Here is a 20,065-nt window from a genome sequence, read left to right as displayed (position 1 = left end):
AGGTTAGAGAATATGATTTAAAAAAGTGAACTTTTCAGAGACAGGAAACTTTGGGTTTTATCCAGGAACACATTGACTTGGGAATTAAAATATCCCTCCATTGGAATTTATGGCATGGACTTCTATGTTGTATAAATCGCCCAGGTAGTTAAATTAGTGTCCCAGAATCAGTCAAAAATATTATCAGTTAAAAAATTTTAAACTTGGAAAACATTGTTTTTAGCTCACCTGAGCATCAAGTGAGTTTTTCTGATCACATTATGTCCGGCATCTTGTCTGTCTGTGAACTTTTCAATTTTAACTTTCTCAAGAAATGCAGGGTCTAGTTTATTCAAATGAAGGGCCATAACTTCTTCAAAGGGGAGATTATAAATTATGAATTAGTAAAAAATAATAAAATCTTTTTAAAATCTTTTTCTCGAAATATTTACCGAATTTGGGAATATAGGTCGATATTTTTTTCCCCAGAACCGCGGGGTCGACCAATATTCAGAATTCGACCTTTTTAAGGCTCAAGTTTACGAAAAATGCCCCCAAATCAGTAAAATTTACGCCAATTTCAAAGCAAATTGTGATTTTCGAACTTTTTTGTTTATTTTCGCAAAAAAATTAATGCTCCAGTAAACAATAAAATATTTATTCTATAGCTTTCTTAAAAATAAGTTCCATTAATTATCTGTTGATGACAAAGGAAACAACGTTGCATAATTAAATAATTCCTTAACGTATTATCCATTAACATCATGCGAATCCATCTTGTGAAGTTGGAAAGTCCGATCGTGTACAAAAAGAAAAAGAACGATAAAATTTTAAAAATAGGGAAAAATTTTCACGATCACAACTGTTGGTTTTTACCATTTTTTAGAGCGATAAATTGAAATAGTATATAAAATATTTTTTATTGCTTATGTTTATTTAAATGTTAAACGAGTGAAATAATAATTCAATTCCTAAATTTTAAATTTAAAAAAAAAAAAAAAGTCATTACTGTTTTTTTTTTTAAATATTAATTAATTATTTACCGGTATACACAGATTGGCTTCTAACAGAATTTTAATTGTCTGACAGATAAAGGGATTTACCGTACACTGTGTACGAAAGGGAACACCTTTTTCACTTTTGGGTTTAAATGCCGGGGGGGGTGTTAAGCCCCCGTCATTAAGGGATTAGGTTAACATCATTAAAAACAATGTCGTGAAATTCATGTTGAAAATCAAATTGTGAATGACTCTCAATTAAAATTTATAAATTAAACTTATAGAGTGTTAATATGATTTCAATTCTTTACTGTTGCTTGATTATACATTCAATGGTCATTTGCGTGTTTTTGCAAATCCCTGGAGAAGAAAAATAAAAATGGCGGACATGAATAATTGTCGCCATAAAAAATGTTTGAGTAAAATTTATTAGGAATTTCCAAGTTGTTCTGATTGGAATTACTATTCTTTTGGGTTTGGGACTCCCGATTTATAGCTGTAAAATAATAACGTATTTACGTGTTATTTATGCCTCTGATTTAACAACAGTGTGAAACTACGGAGGCATTGAACAGGCAAGTTGGAGAAAAATAAGTAGTTACACAATTCAAAGAAGTTTTAACTACATTTTTTTACAAAACAGTATTTAATTGCTGTACTCATTAAAATACCTGTTTATTTTCTTGATACGTTCATGTCACGGAATAACCCCGATAATTTTAGGGGTTTACCTGTTCTGATACGTTGTATCTGCGTTAAAATCTTAAGAAAACGGGAAACAAAGCCTCGTCCTATATAGTAAGTTCGACCTATCTTAGGATTTTTCAAAATTTAAGGCTGAAAATGAGCCTTTCGACCTATATACCCCATCGACCTATATTCCCGAAATTACGGTACTTAGAATACATCAAACTTTAATAGAATCATCCTCAGGTAGTTAAGATATAAGTTTATTCAAATGATGACCCCCAGGGGTAGGGTGGGGCCATAATGGGTGATAATTGTTTTACATAGGAATGCAAAGAAAAAAATCTTCTTCTCAAGAACACTTAAGCCTTAATTTGTTATATTTATTTGGGAGCATCCTCATGTAGTGTAGAATCGAGTTTGTTCAAATAATGAGCCCCCTGGGGCTAGGTGGGCAATCAAAGTCTTACAAAAGAATATATAGGAAAAATCTTCTCAATAACAATTATATTGTAATTGGTCATATTCGTATATTTACATTAACTGTGCTTTTCTACTAAGCAAACTGTGAAATAGATTTGAAACCATTTTCATGTATACCCACGCGTAGAAATATACATGGAGAAAAGTGCACTAGCGTCACAATGAGGCTACAGGGACTTTAGTAAAAATGCAACCATATAAGGCAGCGAGAAATTCAAATGTTGAGTATATTTTTAGGTCACCTGAGTAAACTCAGGTGACCTATTGCTATCTGTTTTCATCTGTCGCCGTCCGTTGTGCATCGTCCGTCGTGCGTCGTGTGTTAACATTTGAACATTTTCAGCTTCTTCTCTGCAACCACTGAACCAATTTCAATCAAATTTGGCACAAAGCATCTATGGGTGAAGGGGAACAAAAATTTTGAATTTCATGATCCCTGCCCCCCGGGGCCTGAGGGGTGGGGCCAAAACCACTAATATTAATGCAATCTTTGAAAATCTTCTTCTTTACTCCTGGACATCAAGCAGTCAAACTATTTGCATGATTGTAATCAGCATTGAGTCCTCTACCAAAATTGTGAATTTTATGGCCCCAGGATCAGGGGTTCTGGTGTTAGGGTGGGGCTCTATTGATTATAAATAGTGAAAATACATGAATTCTTTGAAAATCTTCTTCTCTGCTCCTAGGTACAGTGGCTGGAACGTTATTGTTGACAACTTACACGAACGATTCCGCACGATTAACGCACGATTAATCCTGTTACGATCTTTCACGTTCACGATTCTACACGTTACACGATCTTACACCATTGTTAACGCAAACGCACGATTCTTCACTCAAAATAGTTCAAAATATTTAGGAATCAATATTTTCAAAACGAAATACGGCTTAATACTTATTTAAGATTTCAAAGCATTATCAATATTATTATGTTCCCCAAACGAAGTTGGGGAACATATTGTTTACTCTGTTTCTTCTTCTTATTATGTTCCCCAAACGAAGTTTGGGAACATATTGTTTTTACTTTTTCTGAATTTTTTCTTTGTTCTCCGGTACTTTTTTGTCCGCGAGTGTTCTCGTAAACTACTCATCCGATCTTAGGCCAAACCTTTTTAGGATCACTAGGTATGTTATGTAGATGTGCGACGAAGGTCATTTTGCGCGCACGTGCGTGCGTGTGCTACGTGTAACACGTGAAATGACCAATATAATAGATATAGCCGTAACTTTTTAAAGTTTGGATGAAATGCTTTGAAACTCATAATATAAGGATATATTAGTAGCGTAAACAATATGTCATAGTCAAAATAACACTCTCACGCGCATGCACGTGCGCTTTGCTCTGATTGGCTGAAACTAAAAGTCTACACTTTTTGTTTTTTGACAAAATCCTTTGAAATTTTGAACATAGCCATGCATTAGGATATCTACAGCATGATATATAGCAATTATCATGAACGCACGCACATGCACGTGCGCTGCAATCTGATTGGCTTAAACTTTGAATCGCTATATCTCCCTTGGTTTTCAACCAAACAGGATGAAATTTCGAATATGGAATAAATATAATATACTTCTACAAGAAATGGTATGGTCGCCCGCACACAATGCATTAAACGTATACACGTGCGTGTTAAGAACTTCTAAATGTCAAGACATGCATACTGAAGTATGCAGATCTTTTGACCCTTGGCTGAAACTTTAAACAATAAAATGTTCATATTAACTCAAAATTACCTTGACCTTTTTAACCCTTAACCTTTGTCCTTGACCCAAGGGTAAAGAACATAAGTACATGTACATGTAATTTCAGGACTTCTACAAGAAAGAGGTGGTTGGTATGACCTTGACCTTTCATCCAAATGTCACAATCAATCTTAAGTTCTTGGAGTAAGATACAAGATTCAACTCCAACGTTGAAATGAGTAAAATTAAAAATACACTTAAATTAATGGCAGTATTTTTTAACACCTAATTTTCAGGAAAACTGCAGAAAAGAGCTCGAGGAAAGTGTATTAAAATATTTATTTGTGTATATAAAATATTAATTTATAGAAAAGATGATATGGTCATTACGCACATGCATTCATATAAGCCTTTTCTAGCCTATTTATTCAAGATGTGTTAATAGTTAAAATTTGAATGAATTTTAATACAAAGCATCCTTTGTTTATTTTACCTTTTAAATTTATTTGAATTTTTTTATGCAATCCCCAGAAATAGCGATTTTCGTATATTAAAAATCTATAATACATGTACGCTCCTTCCTAAAATAATCAGATTTGCATTCATGAAAAAAATATTAATAAGAAGGTGTTAGCGATTGGTCACATTAGCGGTCTTTTTAAACATCTCTTGTAAACCCCAGAAAGTAGCCCCCTAAAAAAATGAATAGTCTTTATATATTTATTTACAAAGTATATAAAATTTACTAGGCACAGGTACCAGAGTTGTCAAAATGGCCTGAGAGGAAATATAAAAAAAATTCTCAGAAACCCTATGTATGGAACTAATTGAATAAGTTTTTTGAGGGTTAGCTATCGGGTGATACCCTTAGTCGACTTTAACCCTGCCTGTCGTCGGAAAAAACCAACTTTGAAGGTATTAATAAATGCAATGCTTGAAAAATGTTTATATATGCAAACGGGTGCGATAATCGCTTGTGCCAAATAATCTTGCATATGCATGTATGTATGCGCGCGCATCGATGTTTTGGTTTGGATGACATATGCTTGGGAATATCCACCAAATTTGGTAACTCACGCGCCCTATGCATTGGAAAAAAAATGAATATCTCTTTTGTTTTTTGATGTAAGTAGGTTGATATATGAAGTTTATATAAAATTCCGTATTTTGAAGATACTTCCGGTCCGATATATTTATTTACAAACATATAATCAAATTTCATATGCATGTACATGTACAATTTTTGATTTTTTTGTTTTTAGATATTTTTTGAGAGTAAAACAGTCATTTTTCTACAAATACTAAATATTTAATTTGTCAAATTTTGTATGGCCTGAGAGAAAATATACGCGCATGCAAAAAAATTCTAAAGGCTGAACAAATATAAACGCTCTCCAGAAAATCCCTAGTTCTTTTTGATATCTTAATTGTAACTTAAAACATATATTTGACTTAATATGAAATCCTATGGAACCGTCCGCATAATTTATTGAAACTTGAAGTCCTTGGGTCATCTTTGTTAAAATTCCATTCGCAGGTTAGCATATAAAATCGGCGTATGATATGACCGTGCATGGGGAGTGTGACTATATAACCCTGCCTTAAATGAGTGATTTTTAATACTTTAGCACTAGTTATATATTATATTTAAATATCAACTTCTTCCGGGTAGTTTAAAATAAGTAAAATTTGAATATAATTGGTATGTGAAATGTATTTAATAAATGTCTTATTTAATATGCTTATAGGGAATATGGTAACTTTATATATGTATTTTTTAGCACTTTGATGTTCCCCAACGGAGCCACAAGGGTTAGTAGACATGTTATCGCTTTTAATTTGCGGATAAGTCATCTTTTTATATGCATGTACATTATTCCTCCCAAGCGTGCGCGCGCAACAAAACGTTATACAATATATAGTTGATAGATCAACTTGTAATTTTCTTTTATGAATTGCTTTGAAACCTTTACAGGAATTAGGATATATTATATTTGTTTTGAAGGTTTTCTGTGTTTCCGAGCAGAGGAATAAGGCAAAAAGATATTTTTATGTAAATCTCATTTTTCTACAAATACTAAATATATAATTTGCGCTTGCACGGCGCTTCGTTTCTGATATTTACGTAGTATGTATAAGGCTGGGCAAACTAAAGTCTAGCACTAGTTATTATTATTTTTCTTGTTCTAATTCTTTGAAATTTTTTGCATAGTCCTACATTATATGCAAGATCTAAATTTGGCTGATATGTAGTCTGTATATTTTAGAAAGTTTTTGATGCGCAATTTATATCTAAAAAAATATCCGTCTGTGTCGCACTGTGTACGCAGTAACAATCTTTTATTCTACAAAAATACTAAACATATTATTTATTCAATCGGCTTTTGGAGAAACATGTTATATAGATTTGACTTGTAAGTGGGAATGAAGGTTTTCAACCCATATCCACTTCTGCACGTGGTTACTTTTCAGTATATGCATAATTTAAAGTTGTCACATAGATAGATATGTAATGTCTGTTATGATTATATTTAAAAAAATATTCTTAATTCATTCTCTAAGAATGCGTGCACGTGCAATTTTCACTTAAAGAAGGTATGGTCCTTTACCAATATAATCGATATATATTTCACGGCATGACTTTTTTATTTTTAACATTATGTGAAAGTTGATGAAATTGCTTTAAACAGCATAAGTGAGGATATATTATATGTATGTACATGCAACCTGTATTTTCCTTTTAATTCATAAAACAAAAATTACCAGTATGTAATTCTTTTGGGGTGGGATTTAAAATAGCAAGATCTAATGCGACTTTTACAAGAGAGAGAGAGAGAGAGAGAGAGAGAGAGAGAGAGAGAGAGAGAGAGAGAGAGAGAGAGAGATATGGTTACCATGCTCATGTCACTCTCTGCACGTGCAATATCTTTCTTGTTTCTTGTCATAATCGAAATGATTTTTATTATTAATATGATCTTTAAGAAAATCTGATGCAACAAATTTGAGAAATGAAAAATAAAATAAAAACATAGAGCATCATATATTTGTACTTCAGTTTGGAAAGATACTTTAAATCGAGGTCCTGTGTCAGATATGGTACTGACTAAAAAGATTCCTCACTGCTTTTAGAGCCAAATTATAGGACAACATTTTGCAGTATGTGAAAAATTCAGAGGGACATTAAACAACATAGAATCAATTAATCGATTGTGATAGTAGTTTAATAATCTTTCTGCTGACAAATCTCGATAGTATTACTGGTTTACGTTTAACTAACTTATTCATGACATTTTTATAACACCAACACAATTGCCAGAACATAAACACAGTGAAGTCATGAGAGTACAGTGTTCGTTCGTCCGTTGGTTTGTCTATGATACACGTGTAGCTCTTATGAGTGCTGCATAAGAAAAAGATTGGTCATGAAAATCAAAGTACCTTACCTTTTTGCAGTTTTTTTTTTCTTTCAGAGTACATGTGATATCTATGTTTTTTGCAGAGAAAGAAGCAAATTCTTACAGATTTAGAAGAACGGAAGACTTATTTGTTGCCATGGCAACAAGATTCTAGTTATTATTATTATTATTATTATTATTCTTTTTTCTTCTTATTTCTTCTCCGGTCTCAAATGCATCGAGTTAAAACCTTTTTAGGGTTAGTAGGCATGTTGTGTAGATAATGAAGGTCATTTTGCGCGCACGCATGCACGTGCGGGCGAAATGAGTAAAATGACTGATATATTTAATATGGTTGTAACTTTTATAATTTTTGATGAATTGTTTTGAAACTCATTATATAAAGATATATAAGTTGTGTAGATAAGATGATGGAAATTTGCATGAACTGTAATTGGCAAACAGAAATCTTAATATCTTTTTTGTTTTATGATTGGCTGAAACAGAAATCTTAATATCTTTTTTGTTTTATGATGAAATGCTTTGAAATTTATAACATAGACATGCATCAGGATGTACTACAATATGATGTATAAAATTTTTCATGAAATCACGCACATGCACGTGCGCTGCAATCTGATTGGCTGAAACTTTAAATGACTATAACTCCCTTGGTTTTCAACCAAACAGCATGGGATTTAGAACATAGATAGACATAATGGACTTTTACAAGAAGGTATGGTTACCATGCTCATGTATGCACGTGCGTGCACGTGAAATGAGTAAAATCAAAAATACACTTGAATGAGCATATTTTTTAATACTTTTGGATTAAATACTTTAATATTTAGCATATTTAAATATATAGATTGTATAGGCAAGATGATATGGTCATAACGCACATGCATTCACATGCGCACGCGTTCGATGCTAAAATTTGAATGAACTTGGTACACTTCTGGGTAAACGTTGGTAAAGTCTCAAATGCATCGAGTTTGTCTTATTTAATGAAGTTTACAGGGAATATGGCACCAAAAGGGAGTTGGGGAGCGTTGGGGAAACATGCAAACGGTCCCCGTTACAATCAGCACTAGTTTCATAGACTTTGAAGAAAAAAACGGAAAATGTTATTTCTGTAACTAAATATATGCAAGACTTAATATGTTAGATTAAAAATAATTATTTCTAAGGTAATTCTCCGATAAAAAAAAAAACGGATTTTGTTCGTTCTATTATACGATGTACATGTATGTGGGTCGTATAATTTGATTGAATTGGATATCATGATATGCAGAAAGGGGGATACAATTGAACAAAAATGGCAGCATGGAATGACTTAAATTATAATTATCCTTATGTTTCCAATGATTCAATGTCTGATAAACTTGCCAATTATTCAACTTTTTTATTTGCAGAAATTTAAAATTAATTAATTACAAATAGGCTCAAGAGATAAACACAGATAATCAAAACTCCCGAAAATCATGCCATGTCCATGTATATTTGTCGACTAACTAGTTATGTAAGCATTGAGAAATGTTTATTTCTTTGTAAAATATATATATATATATATTTACTTTCAATGAATTGATTTCAAGATTATCTTGACCACAATAAGAAGTAAATAATAATTAAAATCAGATTTTTCAAAAAGGCGTTAAAGATCTAAGTACGGTTTATCACAATATTTATCGCGCTATTTGACGAGAACTTAATATTGTACGACTTACTATATTGCTTGTTTATGGGCGATAATTAGTTCGTTCTGCATTCTTTTATGTAAATTGCGCTTTTTCATTTTATTTGGATTTTAATCAATAAATTAAGAAAAACAAAAAAAAGGAAAATGCTTATTTTACAAATAACATTACGATAAAAACTTACAAAACGAAATTTACACGATTCTAAACGCACGATCTCGTACGATTAAAAACGCACACGATTGAGTCTGATACACGAACGATCTTGCACGTTACACGAACGATCACTCACGATACACGAACGATTCTACACGATTGGTTTGTCAACAATAACGTTCCAGCCACTGTATTAAATAAACTAACTAAGTACATAGTTATGATGAGCAAGAGTGCCTCTACCAAAATTGTGAATTTTATGGCCCCAGGGTCAGGGGTTCTGGTGTTAGGGTGGGGCTCTATTGATTATAAATAGTGAAAATACATGAATTATTTGAAAATCCTCTTCTCTGCTCCTAGGTATTAAATAAACTAACTAAGTACATAGTTATGATGAACAAGAGTGCCTCTACCAAAATTGTGAATTTTATGGCCCCAGGGTCAATGGTTCTAGTGTTGGGGTGGGGCTCTATTGATTATATAGTGAAAATACATGAATTCTTTGAAAATCTTCTTCTCTGCTCCTAGGTATTAAATAAACTAACTAAGTACATAGTTATGATGAGCAAGAGTGCCTCAACCAAAATTGTGAATTTTATGGCGCCAGGGTCAAGGAATCTGGTGTTTGGGGGAGGGGGGAGGGCTCTATTGATTATAAATAGTGAAAATACATGAATTCTTTGAAAATCTTCTCCTCTGCTCCTAGGAATTAAATAAACTAACTAAGTACGTAGTTATGATGAGCAATAATGCCTCTTCTAAAATTATGAATTTTATGACCCCAGGGTCTGGGGTTCTGATGTTAGGGTGGGGCTCTATTGATTATATAGTGAAAATACATTAAGTCTTTGAAAATTTCCTTTTCTGACTCTGGATATAAAGCAGATGAACTACCTATATAGTGATGATGAGCAAGGGCCCTAATCTTGCAGAATTGTGAATTTCAAGGCCCCAGGGTCAGGGGTGGGGTGGGGGTGGGGGGGTCCTACTTATATACTGAAAATGAATTAATTGTTTGAAATCTGCTCCTTTGTATTTATAAAACATTTATTTATTTTTGGATAGGCAATTTTAAGGGTGCCTTTTAAAAATTTGTGCAATGTGTGGACCTAAGGTCAGGGGTTTATGTCACAGTGTTAGGGGCACTACTGATTATTGCTGAATATTACTGATTTGTTGGAGTGCATTTATGTTCCCCTACCCTGCGTATGGGTATTCAGTAACCAAGCTAAGCAACTGCTAAGTGTATTGTTATGATGATCAATGGTGCCTCTTTCAAAATTGTGAATGCCATATAGCATCTGGCTTAAAACATGAATCAAATTCAATACACTGCAGGGATCGACACTAACTTTAAAACCATAGTTGTCAGCAGGGCTAGTAATTTCTAATTTTTACTAGCCCTGTTCATCTATTAGTTGTCCAGCAGCCAAAGGCTGCTGGCCGAGTCGCGAAGCGACGAGGGGTGTATGTGCGGGAGGGGGTTTCCCCCTCCTGCTGGTGGGGGTACAGGGGGCCTCCCCCGGAAAATTTTGAAAATAGAGATGTGAAATCCAGCATTCTGGCTGAATTTTGGGTGTAAATTATATGTCTCTCTATGATTGTACCTAAGACATTTTTACTGTTCGAAAAATTCTATATTTATATCATTTAGGGTATTTTGAATCACCTTTAAAGTTTACATTTTTGACTTAAAAAATTATAATTATGCTGATAAAACATATTTGAAAATAAATTTAACAATTATCAGGTATATTGTATGTAAATTATATTTATTTTTCTTGCTCTTAGTGAGTAATTGGTAAAATTTACTGTAGCCCTGCAGGGCAAGTTTAAAGACATGTTTGGTAGCCCAACTTCAATATTCAGTTGTCCCGGGCCAGCGGGCTAGCGTTAGTGTCGAACCCTGCACTGTAACTGGAAAGTTGTTGCATAATGCTCAGGTGACCTATAAGGCCCGTGGGCCTCTTGTTGATGGTTTCAAACATGTTTTAAAAATGTAAATAGAAGGAATGTTTTAAGTTTTGTGTGAGTTATTGGTGTGAAAATCACACAGACTTGTCACATAGGCATATTTCATGAAGCGTGCTAATGCTTCATGAAAAATATGCCTACGTGCAAGTCTGTGTGATTTAACACACCAATAATTCACACTAAACTTAAAAACATTCCTAATATTTACATTTTAAATGAAGGCATACCTAGGTAAAGTAGAATCAAGTTTGCTCAAATCATGACCGGTGCCCCCAGGGGTAGGATGGGGGACAATGAGCAATCAAACTTTTAAATTTCAAAGCATGGAAATATCAATAATAAACTTTCTCAACAACATTAAAGCCTTGATTTGATATACTTATAAGGGTGCATGCTCAGGTAGTGCAGTTTCAAGTTTGTTTAAATCTTGACCTTTGTGGGTAGGGTGAGGCCACAATGGACGATTGAAATTTTACATAGGAATATGTAGGAAAATTGTTTAAAAATCTTCACCTCAAGAACAGAAAAGCTATGATCAGTCATATTTTTATGGAAGCATCCTCTGGTAGTGTAGATTCAAGTTAAATCATGACCCCCGGGGGTAGGATGGAGCCCCAATGTACGATCAAAGTTTTATATAGGAATATAGATAAAATCTTCTCCCCTAGAACAGCAAAGCCATGATTGGTCAATTTTTTTTAAGCATTCTCTGGTAATGTAGATTCAAGTTTGATCAAATCATGACCCCCAGGGGTAGGGTGAGGCCACAATGAACTATAAATTTTTACATAGAATATACAGGGAAAAACTTCAAAAATCTTCTCAAGAACTACAAAGCCATGATTGGTCATATTTATATGGTAGTGTAGATTCAAATTTGTTCAAATCATGACCCCTGGGGGTATAGTGGGGCCACAATGGACAATAAAAATTTTATAGAGGAATATGTAGGAAAAATCTGCTCATGAACAACAAGCCATGATTGTGTAGATTCAAATTTGTTTAAATCATGAATAATTGGGGGTAGGGTAGGGCCAAAATTAAAGTTGAAACTTGTAGGGAAAAAAGCCATGTAAGGGATTAATAGTTTTTGCCCTTTCTGTCTGTCCATCTGTTTGTTCCTCTTTCTTTTTGTCAGCAGAAACTTTAACCTTGCTCAAAACTTTTGAGTAGGTGGCACTATGGCTTTCGTATTTCACAGGTATATTCCTTGTGACAAGACCTTCATTGGGTACCACCAAATTTGACCTCTTGACCTTAGAGCTGGGCCCTTTTACAAAAAATTATCTCTTTTATCTTGGTCATAACTTTTGAACTGTTCGTGCACATGATACTTCACAAGTGTATTCATTGTGACAAGACCTTTCAGTGGGAATAAATATCTTTGACCTTACTGTTTGACCCTTTTTAAAAAATTTAACCTTGGCCATAACTTTTGAACAGTTAGAAGAAGGGCTTTCAAATTTCACAGGTGTATTCCTTGTAACGAGATCTTCCTTTAGGTACTAGCAATTTTGACCTTGAATTTTGGAGTTTGACATGTATGAATTTGAGAAAATTCAACCCTGGCCTTAAGCTGCCATACAGGGGCAGCAGTGTTTCACAAACACATCTTGTTTTATCTTAAAATATGATGTCTTTGAAGCTCTCCAGGCTTTTGAAGTTTTTGGTTGGAAAGGGGATTTAAAATACAATTTTGACATCATTCAGATTTGATAATTGGTAATTGTTTGCAAAATTTAATTTGCATATAGATCAACGTGGTAGCAATGAATAATGATGTAAAATATACTGTTTTACAGGTTTCAACATTGCATACAGACGACAGAGAAAAAGTAAGATAGGTCCACAGCACAAGATTTCAAAAGAGGAAGCCATGAAATGGTTTCAGCAGAAGGTATAAAACATTTAGGAGAAATTTGCAAACAGAAAAAAATACAAATGTTAGGAGATTTGGAATGAAAAATAATTTTGAAGTTCAATAAAGAGAGTTTTTAGCTCGACTGGTCAGAGACCAGAAGAGCTTGTGCGATAGTAATGATCTGTCGTCTGTCTGTCTGTAAACAATTTTCAAAATGCTACTCCTCCTATAGTTTTGGTCTGATTTCAATATAACTTAGCACACAAGTAGACTACACTAGGATACATAATTCTAATAATTGGTTTTTGATTTCAATGAACGGTGTTGCTGTGCTTACTAAAAATAGAAATTTTTTGTGAAATAGTTTTAAAATGCTACCCCTCTTACAGTTTTGGTTTGATTTCAGCATAATTTGGCACACAAGTAGATTTAACTAGGATACATAATTCTGTAGTTGGTTTCTAGATTTCGATGAATAGTGTTGCCATGGTTACTAAAATAGACATTTATGTGAATTTTCAAATGCTACTCCTCCTACAGATTTGTTCTGATTTCAATATAACTTGGCATACAAGTAGACTACACTAAGATACATCATTCTGTTTATCAGTTTTCAATTTCGATGAACGTGTTGCCTTGGTTACATAAAATAGAAATTTCTGTAAAATACTTTCAAAATGCCACTCCAAATACAGTTGTAGTCTGATTATAATATAATTTGGCATGCAAGTAGACTACACTGAGATACATAATTATTAGTTTTGTGTTTTTGATGAACGATGTTGCCATGGTAACTAAAATTGAAAATGCTGTAAAATTTTATTAAAAGGTACTCCTGCAGTTGTAGTCTTATTGCAATCTTGCCACAAAAAGAGACTTAATCAAGGATCTTTATTCTGTTTATTGCTTCTGTAAAGTTTTATGTCCCAACTGCTACGTTTCTCTTCCTTTATTACAAATACGAACTAGTAGAGATACAGTCGACATTACCATTATGCACAATGAGAAGTAAAGAAAAATATCAATCATTACATTTGGAGATAACAAACTTAGAAAATCAATGAAAGGCTTCCTCCTACCTCTACTCATTGAAATAAAGATTTAGGAAAACAAATTGTTATATGTATTTAGCCTTATGTCATTAATCAGAACGGAAATCAGAACGGAAATCCACAAGCTTTTTGAAGAGAATAAAACCAAGCCCAGTCCTATAGGTCAGATCCCTATCTATAACTAGAGGTACTGTGAGCAATGAGCTCACTAAATGATACCCCCCGCCTCCCATAATTTCGATGTTTTGCTATTGTTTTATGCGTGTTTAATGTGTAAAGAGGAATAACTCGTCTTATCAAATGTTATCCAGAAGCTTCTATAGGTGACGTGATAGGATATAAATATAGAATATAATGGCAATGTCCATGTTTTGCTATGGGAAACCTAAAATACCTGTCGAATAAAAAAGTAGAATAGGAGGTGCACAATGGCAATATGTAATAAAGATTCTGTGAAAGTCTCATTAAATTTCACTCAGTAGTATAAGAGGAGTTGCGGATAAGAGATGGGTACCCCAAAGCGTAACAGACGGACGGACGGACGGACAGACGGACGAAATTAACGATTACTATATACCCTCCCGCTTTTCAAGCGGGGGGTATAATGAAGTGATCCTTTTCTCATTTTGCAGTATTAGGCAGGACACAACATCTGGATTAGACTAATTCTTATTCTCTTACATATATATTTTGGCATGATCGATAATGAGAATAGATAATAATAGAAGTCAGTATTAAAGTTTAATTAATAAGAAATAAAATGCATATAAATGGCTTCAATGTCTTACTACATGAATTACAACAGATCAAATACATAACTGAGTTCGTTAATTGTTAAATGATACAAATAATCTAAGCTAAAATATACTAAATGTCATATTCATGTAATCAATGTACAATAAAAATGATCATTTTACTTAAAATAATTTAATGTGAGGGTATACAATTTTGGCTAGTGTTAGTTCAGAAAAAAGATCAGACCTGAAAATTCAAATCCGCATTTTCTGTTAATTGTTTTCAAGGTTATCACTAAAACAAAAAAGAGGAGGTTTATAAGTTGTGTCAACAATGATAGAAACAAGTTGCTCTCCTGGACTGCATTACATGGACCATATGCACTCATTTCTAAATGAAATTCTATTAAAAACAATTTCTAAGTTTATTGAATATTCAGGTAGATTCGTTTACATTTTCTACAATGATCTGCCTACTTTGACTGATAATATTTTTAAAATTGTTAAATTTTATTTCTGATTGACCTATAGTTTTGTCATTTTAAAAAATCAGACTATGTTGATAATGTAACCCACCCAAAATGGCTGTGACTTGACATCTGTTCTGGATTTGTATTGAAGAAATTTATCATTAGAAAAATAGATCTAATGACACTTGTGTAGCACAGCTCTGTACTATGCTATTTTTTCGGAGACCCCCCTCCCCCACATGGAAAACTGTTGCTACAGGCTTGTATCAAGGATGTCTTGGATTGCTGTATATCAAATTATATTACGAGCCTTCATGCACAAAACTAATACCGGTGAAGACTTGTCCTTTTAAAACCTAGAACTAGTCCTTGAATGAAGTTTATAATTCAAGTTCTTAAGTTACATGTATCTATATATTGCAAGTTCTTCCTTAAAAAGCTTGCGCCATAGAATCAATGTTTAGTTTATACATAAAATATAATTATGTATAATAAAGAAATTGGCATCTGCCAATGAATATATAAATATGATATGCAGATTTTAAAGAAAGATTTGCCAATGAATGGCATATTCTAATTCGAAAAGAGCGAATTATTCTACGGGCATGTTGTCTAAAGAGTGAACTCTCTAGCATTCTCGCGCATGCCTAGCCTGACTTTTCCCAATGGCATCTGGTTGAACCTCGTTTATATATTTACTGCGTGGAACCTGACAAAACATGACATTTTTTGGGGGGTATTAATTTTAATTTTTTTCTTTTTCAGTATGATGGTATCATTCTTCCTGGAAAGTAAAGACTGTGTACCTAAGAAAAAAAAATAAATAAATCCAGGTCATAGGATGGGTTGTTTTATTTTTTTTTTTTAAATGTGTGTCAAAAAAAGCATGGTAAAATGTGGTGGAGAAATGATTCTGTGATCAAGACCATATATTTTATGTGTAATATTATGTCTATATTTATCAAATACTTTGCTTCAGAAAATTGTATTCACAGTATAGTCTGGTCCGATTTTTAGAAAAAAATACTTCTGATGGCAAATAATTCTTATTTGGTCCAGCATAGTTTTTTAGCCTAATTCGAGTATGCTGAATCCGAAAAAATATGCTGGCCTTCATGAAAATGGCGTTAAAGAGGTCAAAATGGCGATTCAAAATGGTGGACATCCAATTTTTCTAATTTTCTCTCAATATCGTTAAAAAAGAAGAAATAATGTGTGAATATCTTACTGAGTGTAATACAAGTATAAAAATGATAATAGAATGCTAACATTATTAGTTTTACTCAGAAAATTTAGCCGTTTTTACACTTAATTCGAATTTTCTCTGATTTATTTGTCTATTGTCTCTTTATTCTTCTTTGTTCAGGATTTTACATTTGCAAATATCCATACACTGCAAATTTGTATTTTTTCCTCTACATCTCACTATTCTACAATTGAATAATGGTGCAGCTGTAAGTTAAAAGTCAAAATGGCGATTCAAAATGGCGGATATTCCTTTTTTTCAAATTATTTCTTAATGTCGTTTACATAGGAGAAATGATTTGTGAATATCTTACTGAGCGAGTACAATTAACTAATGTAAAATTCCAGTAGAACACTAATATGAACACTTTAAAACGGAAAATTTAATCTTTTAAGTTTAAATGTGTTAATTAGCTCAAAACTCAAAATGACGTCATATTCACTCGAATTTCGTAAAATACTCAAACTGCTTGATTTTGAAAATAAATTACACTTTGTTTTTTTATATATAATTATAGTATATTGATTATTCCATTAAATATGAACAAAAAAAAAATATCAGAAAAGATTCTTTTTTTCTGGAAATAGTTAAAACAAACTCGACTTAAGAGTTTCCAAATTTTCCCCCTCGTATTTGACCGTGTTCCAAAGCCTTTGAGCCCCCGTCCACCTAAAATCACCCCTGAATCCAGTCTTTATCAACTCGCATTTCTACCTCAACATCCCTCAGCACACCATCAAATATATTTGAGGAAATTCTTTTCCGATTTCATCGAATGCTTTTCAGCACTTATAAGAACTTAGTATTATCCCCTAACATCTATTTCAGCTTTATTTTATATGTTTCACTCTGTCTTCGGAATTTTGGTATTTTCAACACTCAAGTAAAAAGGTGCCCTGTGTCAAGGATTACAACCCACTTGGCACGTAAAAGATCTTTTCTCTGGAGTTCGAAAACGAGTAAGCTCACAGGGGGTCACTAGAGAACCAAAATCCTCCAAAAACCGATTATTCAAACTGATAGTCCGCCGAAACATGGCTGAAAAATAGCCGACTCGGCGTTAAACAATATACAGTCAATCAACACTCAAGGAACAATACATTTATGTTCAAATGTTAAAAGTCTATTTTGTTTTCCAAAACCTTACGCAAAATGAAGAAGAGGTACTGTGAGCAATTAGCTCACTAAATGATACCCTCGTCACCCATATGAATACACAGTGTCCATGTTTTGCTATGTGAAACCCAAAATATGTGTTGGATCAAAAATTAAAAGAGGAGGTGCACAATGGCAATATGTAACAAAGATTCTGTGAAAGTTTATCAAATTTCATTCAGTAGTATGAGACGAGTTGCGGATAAGAGACGGGTACCCCAAAGCGTAAAAGACGGACGGACGGATATACCGACTACTCTATACCCTCCCGCTTTTCAATTGGAAGGGGGGGGGGGGGTAAAAAAATATCTGATATTCAAGACATGTAGCTGTTTATTTCGTGACCGCGTATAGATTTGTTTTCTTTTAGGGTAGAAAGGTCATTCTATTAGCAAAAAAATTCTCAAACTTCATCATGTGGAATCACATTGTGTGCATATTTTGGTGAGAAAAGTTGTAAAATTATGCAATTTAATAGCGCCTGCAGATTCCTCGTGATTCCTATCACTTACAAGCTTTCGTGCCAATAGGCCTAAGCCATTCTTGACTTCGATCTAGTCAACACTTCTCTTGACAACAAAATTTTCTTGAACACTCCAAGAACTTTACAAGGCAACTTGATCCACACTTCTTCGTTAGGATAGTGTAAAGTTGTATCAAGAATCGAGGGAGGATTGAACACAAACATTTTCTTCTTTCAGATTTTGTAAATTTCAAGTAAATTTCAAAATTTTTAAATTTATATACACTGTTCAATACAAAATTGGTGGAGGAGGACCGTTCACACCATGAAATATTTGAGAATGCAGTTGAATTTTTGACTGAGAATAACAAAATGCAAATGTAGGGACAGAGAATCAGAGCTGGACAATCAAAAAAATTTATGGTTTACGTATATTATACTGATAATTCTTAATAGTTTATGTTTGGATATTATAATATATTCAGATTTATATGATGTAACAATTACTAGCCCTCTAATTGCTTGTGGTTCATCATTTAAAAAATCATACTAAGTTATGTTGCACTAGATCTTCCACATGAACATAAACATTTTTTTCTACACTGTACTAAAATTAGATCAAGGATTTCCAACAACTTATATGATTTAGCAACCCTCGAACTACAATGTTCACTCGCCTTAATGCTCGGTGAATACTGCTTCTGGGGTAGCTTAATTTTCAAATTGTCCTCAAAACAGCAATTATTGTATGATATTATTAACTTTTTATATGAAGAAGCATGAAACATGTATGACGGATAATAGGAGAAATGTCTTCGGAATTGTCGTCAAAAATTTATCTTAATAATAGAAGTAATTAAACAAATCCGTTTTATAAAAATCCTGAGTCATTAATGAAAATATCCATTAACTTTCATTACATATTTGAACATTATTTCATGAATAAAGAAAAACCTGTTATTTATTTTCTGCAAAACAAATCAGAATTAAGCAGTTTAGGTATTTTACGAAATCAAGTGTATAAAACGTCATTCGAATTGCCATTTTGAGCTAAATAACACATTTTAAATTTAAACGACTAAATTTTTCGATTTGAAGTTATCATACTAGTGTTCTATTGGAATTTTACGTAGTTGTACATCGCTCAATAAGACATTCACAAATCCTTTCTCCTATGTAAACGACATTAAGAAATAATTTGAAAAAAAGGAATATCCGCCATTTTGAATTGCCATTTTGACTTTTAACTTACAGCTGCACCATTATTCAATTGTAGAATAGTGAGATGTAGAGGAAAAAATACAAATTTGCAGTGTATGGATATTTGCAAATGTAAAATCCTGAACAAAGAAGAATAAAGAGACAATAGACAAATAAATCAGAGAAAATTCGAATTAAGTGTAAAAACGGCTAAATTTTCTGAGTAAAACTAATAATGTTAGCATTCTATTATCATTTTTATACTTGTATTACACTCAGTAAGATATTCACACATTATTTCTCCTTTTTTAACGATATTGAGAGAAAATTAGAAAAATTGGATGTCCGCCATTTTGAATCGCCATTTTGACCTCTTTAACGCCATTTTCATGAAGGCCAGCATATTTTTTCGGATTCAGCATTCTCGAATTAGGCTAAAAAACTATGCTGGACCAAATAATAATTATTTGCCGTTAGAAGTATTTTCCAGCCTTCTTTTTAAAAATCAGGACCAGACTAGTAAATTGCATTCTGCTGCAATGATACTAAAAATAGCAATTTTCTTCTTATGAAAAAATGGGAAAAAATTATATGAATCTACCCTTTAATATTTTTCTGAAAATCTTGTCAAAGATTAATGTTGAATTTAAAAAAAAAACAACTCATTTGCCTTGAAATAAAATAAGAAAAAACTCTTCTGCAACTGAAGACTATAACATTTATTAATTTTTAGCTCACCTGAGCCGAAGGCTCAAGTGAGCTTTTCTGATCAAAATTTGTCCGTTGTCTTTTGTCATTGTCGTCGTCGTAAACTTTTTTCACATTT

The 20,065-nt window shown here is 32.9% G+C and overlaps 1 long non-coding RNA gene across 1 annotated transcript; it reads left to right on the top strand.

Moving 5' to 3' along the window:
- The first annotated feature begins 12,837 nt into the window (after nucleotides 1-12,837).
- LOC134265376 (uncharacterized) lies at nucleotides 12,838-19,809 on the top strand. Its single transcript, XR_009991744.1, has 3 exons — nucleotides 12,838-12,955; nucleotides 15,941-16,160; nucleotides 19,749-19,809. It is a non-coding gene; the product is annotated as an uncharacterized LOC134265376 (long non-coding RNA).
- The last annotated feature ends 256 nt before the right edge of the window (nucleotides 19,810-20,065 follow it).

Source organism: Saccostrea cucullata, unplaced genomic scaffold (assembly GCF_032062105.1).
Source record: "Saccostrea cucullata isolate Sc308-1 unplaced genomic scaffold, CSIRO_AGI_Scuc_v1 ctg988, whole genome shotgun sequence".
NCBI lineage: Eukaryota > Metazoa > Mollusca > Bivalvia > Ostreida > Ostreidae > Saccostrea > Saccostrea cuccullata.
Note: the sequence above shows the minus strand (reverse complement) of the source record. Positions and strands in the feature narration are given on the sequence as shown.